The 7,502-nt window shown below is 57.8% G+C and overlaps 1 non-coding gene across 1 annotated transcript; it reads left to right on the plus strand.

Annotated features, from left to right (window-relative positions):
- Nucleotides 1-1,388: 1,388 nt before the first annotated feature.
- On the plus strand, nucleotides 1,389-1,579 carry LOC129054978 (U2 spliceosomal RNA). Its single transcript, XR_008519656.1, has one exon. It is a non-coding gene; the product is annotated as a U2 spliceosomal RNA (small nuclear RNA).
- The last annotated feature ends 5,923 nt before the right edge of the window (nucleotides 1,580-7,502 follow it).

The raw sequence follows: 7,502 nt of genomic DNA on the forward strand, positions 1-7,502 counted from the left end.
TCAGCCCTCCGCTGAAGTTGCGTTAAGGAAGGAGGAAGGGAGAGGTAAATGCTGAGCCCGCAGGCGGCAGTCTGTGCCTCGGAGAGAAACTTTATCCCAACCTTGCTGGGGGCCTTGACGCCCATCTTGCCCCAAGAGCACCCCGGCAGTCACCCCTGCCCTCTGGGGTCCTGCCACCCCGAGCCCGACCTTCCCCCTTTTCCCCCGCGCCGCGCCGGGCCAGTAGCCTCCTAACTGCGTCTTCCCTGTTGCGGTCTGTCGTGCTCATCACGTTTGCGTCGTTTCTTCGCTCCACAAACGTTTACTGAGCGCCTTCCACACGCCAGGCGCCAGACTCGCGCGGGGAAACAGGGATAAGCACTGAGGAGGGGGTCCCAGCCCTCCGTGATGGGATTTCAGAGCGGGAGATAAAGGGTTGCCCAGAAGGGTGGTGAGTGGAATAGCTGATATAAACAACGGCGGGGTGGGGTGGGGTGCGATGAAATACACAGGAGGGCTGCTAGTCTTACATACGGGGCGGGTGCCGAGGGCCCTTGAGTAAGGGAGGCTTCCTGGACGGGTGACACCCAAGCGGAGTCCTGACGACCTGCGTCAGAAGTAGCCAGGCGAGGAGGAGGTGAAAGGAGAAAGGAATCCACGTCCCGAGCAGAGAGGCAGCTGTCCCTACACGGCACAGGACACGGTCCGTGCACAGAAGCCACAGGAGACGCAGGCACAGGGGCTGGGGAGAATCCTTGCCGGGCCCTCGCCGCCTCCCTCTGCCGGGTGTCTGGTGCCAGCCTCCTGCCTGGCGGAGGAACTCCAGCCCCTGCTCCCGGAAGCCCCTCCAGGCCTTCGGCTTCCCTGACTCGGCATGGGCCCCTCGTCCCCTCGGGTACGGGGCCGGTCTCCCCGCCCGCGGGCGACGAAGTAAAGGCCCAGCGCAGCCCGCGCTCCTGCCCTGGGGCCTCGTCTTTCTCCAGGAAAGCGTGGACCGCTCTCCGCCGACAGGTCTCTTCCACAGACCCCTCTCGCCCTCGCCCCCCAGTCTCTTCCGGTTCTGTCTTTTCGCTGGCTGGATACAAACAAGGAAGTCGCCCCCAGCGGAGCCCCGGCTCCCCCACGCAGAGGCGGCCCCGGGGGGCGGAGTCAACCGCGGAGGCCACGCCCTCTGTGGAAGGGCGGGGCATGCAAATTCGAAATGAAAGCCCGGGAACGCCGGAACAAGCACGGGTGTAAGATTTCCCTTTTCAAAGGCGGAGAATAAGAAATCAGCCCGAGTGTGTAAGGGCGTCAATAGCGCTGTGGACGAGACAGAGGGAATGGGGCAAGGAGCGAGGCTGGGGCTCTCACCGCGACTTGAATGTGGATGAGAGTGGGACGGTGACGGCGGGCGCGAGGGCGACCGCATCGCTTCTCGGCCTTTTGGCTAAGATCAAGTGTAGTATCTGTTCTTATCAGTTTAATATCTGATACGTCCTCTATCCGAGGACAATATATTAAATGGATTTTTGGAGCAGGGAGATGGAATAGGAGCTTGCTCCGTCCACTCCACGCATCGACCTGGTATTGCAGTACCTCCAGGAACGGTGCACTTCCCTCCGGGGATACATACGTGTGTTTCCTAAAAGTAGAGGAAGAAAGAGACAGAGTACCTGCGGGGCGGCTTGCACGCCCAGTACCCGTGACACGCCGGCTTGACTTAGCTGCTCCTCTTGAAGTACCATGAGGTTTCTGACCTGCGGGCGGTAGACGGTAGGCTTTGCGGCATACTTCCGTTTCCACTGTGACTACTGCGCTTTGGGAAGGCCACGACCTACTCCTTTGGAGGTCCTTAGATCTCAGCTTGGCAGTCGAGTGGGTGGCGACCTTTTAAAGGAATGGGATCCACCCGGAATTGAACTTCTTTCTCCTCTCTCTCTCTCTCTCCCCTCTCTCTCTCTCTCCTCCGTCTCTCTCCCCTCTCTCTCTCCCCTCTCTCTCTGTCTCTCTCTCTCTCTCCCCCCCCCCGCCTCTCCCCCGCTCTCTCTTTTGGTTTCCCCCACCCCCTCCCAAGTTCTGGGGTACATGTGCAGGACGTGCAGGTTTGGAACATAGGTACACGTGTGCCACGGTGCTTTGCTGCACCTATCAACCAGTCATCTAGGTTGGAAGCCCCGCATGCGTTGGCTAATTGTCCTAATGCTCTCTCTCCCCTTGCCCCCCACGCCCCGTCAGGGCCCGGCGTGTGATGTTCCCCTCCCTGTGTCCATGTATTCTCACTGTTCAGCTCCCACTTAGGAGTGAGAACATGCGGTGTTTGGTTTTCGCTTCCTGTGTCAGTTTGCTGAGATTGAGGCCTTCCAGCTTCATCCACCTTCCTGCAGAGGACATGAACTCATCCTTTTTTATGGCTGCGTAGTAATTCCATGGTGTATACGTGCCACATTTTCTTTATCCAGCCTGTCACTGATGGGCATTCGAGTTGGTTCCAAGTCTTTGCTATTGTAAATAGTGCTGCAGTAATCATACGTGTCCATGGGTCTTCCTAGCAGGAACTTCTTCCTCTTCAGCCCGCTGAGTAGCCGGCGCTTTAAGGCAGGTGCCAACGCACCGGCAACAGGCTTCCTTTTTTGCCCAGGAAAAACTGAGGTGCAGGTAGTATAAGCCATTTATCACGGAACGCACAGGAGCAGAACTCCAAGAAGTCCAAGCATCGTGGCTCCACCCTTCATGCCTGATGCACCGTTAGGCTCCGTTCTAGGTGTGTGTATCCTTTACGGGATCAGCCACCGGCAGTTGCCTTGCAACCACGATGACAAATCTCTGCCGGCTCTTTTGGGTCTCATCCCTGTATGTATACGTTGCATCCCAGCATAAAGATCGGAATGTTCCTTTCGCTGACCCAGTCTCTCACCCTCTCCAAACTCCAGAAATCTTGTCTGTCCTCCGAAGAACTCCCCCTGCTTCTTTCTCTAAAGGCTGTCTTCAGGCCGGGCACAGTGGGAGGTTCGCTTGAGCCCAGAAGGCCGCAGTGAGGTGAGATCACGCCATTGCACTGCAGCCCCGGCGGCAGAGCCGGAGCCCCGTCTCGAAACAAACAAACAAACATACAAACAAAGACAAAGAAAGAAAGAGCCCAGGCAACCTAGTGAAAACCTGTTCGGGCTGGGGCGTATGTGTACCCCAGCTATTCCAGAGGCTGAGGCAGGAGGATGGGTGGAGGTTGGGAGGTGGATGCTGCAGTGAGCAGTGATTGCACCACTGCACTCCAGCCTGGGTGACAGAGCCAGACCCCGTCCCAAATAAATAAACATAAAAATAAAGGAACCAGTTTGTAGAAAGCGGGAGAGGGTCCCAGTGAACTTCAAGCCTTCAAGCAACAGCTGTGGCTGGACAGGTCGGACCAGCAGGCTGGGGCAGTCGCCATCCTGGCAGGGATCATTGACCCTGATCTGTCGTCGGGAGGAGGAAGAGCTGATCTTACGCAGGGAGGGCAGGTGGACTATGTGTGGACTCTGGTGATCTGTTTGGGTGCCAGGTGTTACTCCCAGGGCCACCTGTAACTGTGAATGCGCAGGAACCCTGACTTGAGAAGGGCCTGGCCACGGGGGGCTCAGGCCCCTCAGGAATGAGAGTTTGGTTCCCGGTACCCAGGGAAACCACCAGCATCGGCAGAGGTGATAGCTGAGGAGGAGCGGGGATTTGGAGGAGAGACACAGGACGAGTACCGGGGGCAGCCCCGTGATCCACAACTGCTGCAAGAGGGGCTGTTTGTTCGACTCACTAGTCTTCTGCGGCTCTATGCGGTACTAAAGAGCAGAAGACAGAAGATACAAAAACCACAAAAATTAGCCGGGCGTGGTGCTGCGCGTCAATAATCCCAGCTACTCGGGAGGCTGAGACAGGAGAATCCCTTGAACCCGGGAGGCGGAAGTCTCAGCGAGCCGAGATCACGCCATTGCAGTCCAACCTGAGCGTCCGAGCGAGACTCTATCTCAGAAACTAAAGACAGAATGAAAGAGCCCGGCGCGGTGGCTTACGCCTGGAATCCCAGCGCTTTGGGAGGCCGAGGCCGGCGGATCGCCTGAGGTCAGGAGCTCGAGACCAGCCTGGCCGACATGGGGAAACCCCCCTAAAAATACAAAAATTAGCTGGGCGTGGTGGCCTACGCCTGTCATCCCAGCTACCCAGGAGGCTGAGGCAGGAGAATCGCTGGAACCCGGGAGGTAGAGGCTGCAGTGAGCCGAGATCGCGCCGCTGCACTCCAGCCTGGGGTGACAGAGCAAGAGTTTGTCTCTAAGAAAAAAAAAAAAAAAGAAAGAAAAGAAAAAAGCCTGGGTGGTGAGCGGTGGCTCAAGCCTGTAATCGCAACACTTTCGGAGGCGGCAGCTGGGCAGATCACCAGAGGTCGGGAGCTGGAGACCAGCCTGACCAACATGGAGAAACCCCGTCTGTACTAAAAATACAAACTTAGCCGGGCGTGGTGGCACATGCCTGTAGTCCCAGCTGCTCGGGAGGCTGAGGCAGGAGAATCGCCTGAACCCGGGAGGCGGAGGTTGCAGAGAGCCTAGATCGCGCCATTGGACTCCAGGCTGGGTAACAAGAGGGGAACCTCTGTCTGGGAAAAAAAAAAAAAAAAAAATTGTGAGAATTGTACTCACACCGCCGTCAAAATCTCATGTGTATTTCACACTTAGAGCACAGCGCCGTTAGAACTGACCGCATTTCCAGGGCTCCCTAGATACCTGTGGCTAGCGGCTGCCATACTACCCCGTGCTGGGCTGTAGAATGGGGATGACAAGACAGGGCGGCGGAGATTGGGATGGCGTGAAATGAGGGAAACACTCGCCCGCAGGAAAAAAATTAAATAGCCAGGGGGCACCGAAAGACTCAGTAGTCCACATGAATATCTTGATTATCTCGTAGCTGAGATAATGTAGGGTCCAGCTCTACGGGGTCCGTGGGTTTTCTCTTCGTGTGCGTGCGGAGGCGAGAGACGGTAGAGCTAAAGCCAGAAGACAAAGAGATAGGAAGAAAGACAGCTGGGCCCGGGGGAACCACTGCCACCAAAGCGGGGAGACAGGTAGTGGCCCCGAACGCCTGGAGGCGCTGCTATTTATTGTATTCAAGGCAAGGGGGCAGGGTAAGGAGTGCCAGTCATCTCAAATGATGGATAGGTCACGCGAGTCACGTGTCCACTGGACAGGGGGCGTTTCCCTTTGTGGTAGCCGAGGTGGAGAGGGAGGACAGCAAACGTCAGCGTTTCTTCTATGCACTTATCAGAAAGACCAAAGACTTTGGCGCTTTTACTAATTCTGCCACTGCTATCTTCTCAGAACTGAAAAGGAGGAGCCAGGTGTACAGGCGGAACATGAAAGTGAACCAGGAGGGTGACCACTGAAGCACAGCATCGCAGGGAGACGTTGAAGCCTCCGGCTGACGGCGGGCAGGCCTGGCTAACGTCAGGCCTCCCACAAGAGCTGGTGGAGCAGAGTGTTCTCTATCTCCCCTGGAGAGAGGGACATTCCCTTTCCCGGTCCGCTAAGTAACCCGGGTGCCTTCCCAGGCACTGGCGCCACCGCTAGACCAAGGTCTGCTAAGTAACCAGGGCCTTCCCGGGCACTGGCATTACCGCTAGGCCAAGGAGCCCTCAAGCGGCCCTTCTCCCGGCGTGAATGAGGGCTCACACTCTTGTCTTCTGGTCACCTCTCACTGTGGCCCTTCAGCTCCTAACTCTGTGTGGCCTGGTTTTCCCTAGGTAATCATAATAGAACAGAGATTACTCTGGTAATAGAACAAAGAGTAACGCTACAAACTAATGATTAATAGTAGTCAGATATAATCATATCTGTATCCCATCTCTCGTAAAACTTTTCTTATTCTAATTATTTTCTTTATTATAGTGGAACAGCTTGTGCCTTCAGGCTCTTGCCTCGGCACCTGGGTGGCTTGCCGCCCACAAGATAAGATATATTGCGTTGAACTATAATTTATGTTGATTGCTGAATGGTTTAGGGCGGGGGGAGGGGGGGCCGCCTGATATTCTGCCCTGGAGGGGTGGCCTCACCCTAACCCTGGCCGTGGCTAATAATAAGGCCCACCTCTTAGGGCCGTGGAGTGAAATAAGTTTCGGAGGTAACGCGCGTAAAGCCCTCAGCCCTCCGCTGAAGTTGCGTTAAGGAAGGAGGAAGGGAGAGGTAAATGCTGAGCCCGCAGGCGGCAGTCTGTGCCTCGGAGAGAAACTTTATCCCAACCTTGCTGGGGGCCTTGACGCCCATCTTGCCCCAAGAGCACCCCGGCAGTCACCCCTGCCCTCTGGGGTCCTGCCACCCCGAGCCCGACCTTCCCCCTTTTCCCCCGCGCCGCGCCGGGCCAGTAGCCTCCTAACTGCGTCTTCTCTGTTGCGGTCTGTCGTGCTCATCACGTTTGCGTCGTTTCTTCGCTCCACAAACGTTTACTGAGCGCCTTCCACACGCCAGGCGCCAGACTCGCGCGGGGAAACAGGGATAAGCACTGAGGAGGGGGTCCCAGCCCTCCGTGATGGGATTTCAGAGCGGGAGATAAAGGGTTGCCCAGAAGGGTGGTGAGTGGAATAGCTGATATAAACAACGGCGGGGTGGGGTGGGGTGCGATGAAATACACAGGAGGGCTGCTAGTCTTACATACGGGGCGGGTGCCGAGGGCCCTTGAGTAAGGGAGGCTTCCTGGACGGGTGACACCCAAGCGGAGTCCTGACGACCTGCGTCAGAAGTAGCCAGGCGAGGAGGAGGTGAAAGGAGAAAGGAATCCACGTCCCGAGCAGAGAGGCAGCTGTCCCTACACGGCACAGGACACGGTCCGTGCACAGAAGCCACAGGAGACGCAGGCACAGGGGCTGGGGAGAATCCTTGCCGGGCCCTCGCCGCCTCCCTCTGCCGGGTGTCTGGTGCCAGCCTCCTGCCTGGCGGAGGAACTCCAGCCCCTGCTCCCGGAAGCCCCTCCAGGCCTTCGGCTTCCCTGACTCGGCATGGGCCCCTCGTCCCCTCGGGTACGGGGCCGGTCTCCCCGCCCGCGGGCGACGAAGTAAAGGCCCAGCGCAGCCCGCGCTCCTGCCCTGGGGCCTCGTCTTTCTCCAGGAAAGCGTGGACCGCTCTCCGCCGACAGGTCTCTTCCACAGACCCCTCTCGCCCTCGCCCCCCAGTCTCTTCCGGTTCTGTCTTTTCGCTGGCTGGATACAAACAAGGAAGTCGCCCCCAGCGGAGCCCCGGCTCCCCCACGCAGAGGCGGCCCCGGGGGGCGGAGTCAACCGCGGAGGCCACGCCCTCTGTGGAAGGGCGGGGCATGCAAATTCGAAATGAAAGCCCGGGAACGCCGGAACAAGCACGGGTGTAAGATTTCCCTTTTCAAAGGCGGAGAATAAGAAATCAGCCCGAGTGTGTAAGGGCGTCAATAGCGCTGTGGACGAGACAGAGGGAATGGGGCAAGGAGCGAGGCTGGGGCTCTCACCGCGACTTGAATGTGGATGAGAGTGGGACGGTGACGGCGGGCGCGAGGGCGACCGC

The sequence above is a fragment of the Pongo abelii genome, chromosome 19 (genome assembly GCF_028885655.2).
Source record: "Pongo abelii isolate AG06213 chromosome 19, NHGRI_mPonAbe1-v2.0_pri, whole genome shotgun sequence".
Taxonomy (NCBI): Eukaryota; Metazoa; Chordata; class Mammalia; order Primates; family Hominidae; genus Pongo; species Pongo abelii.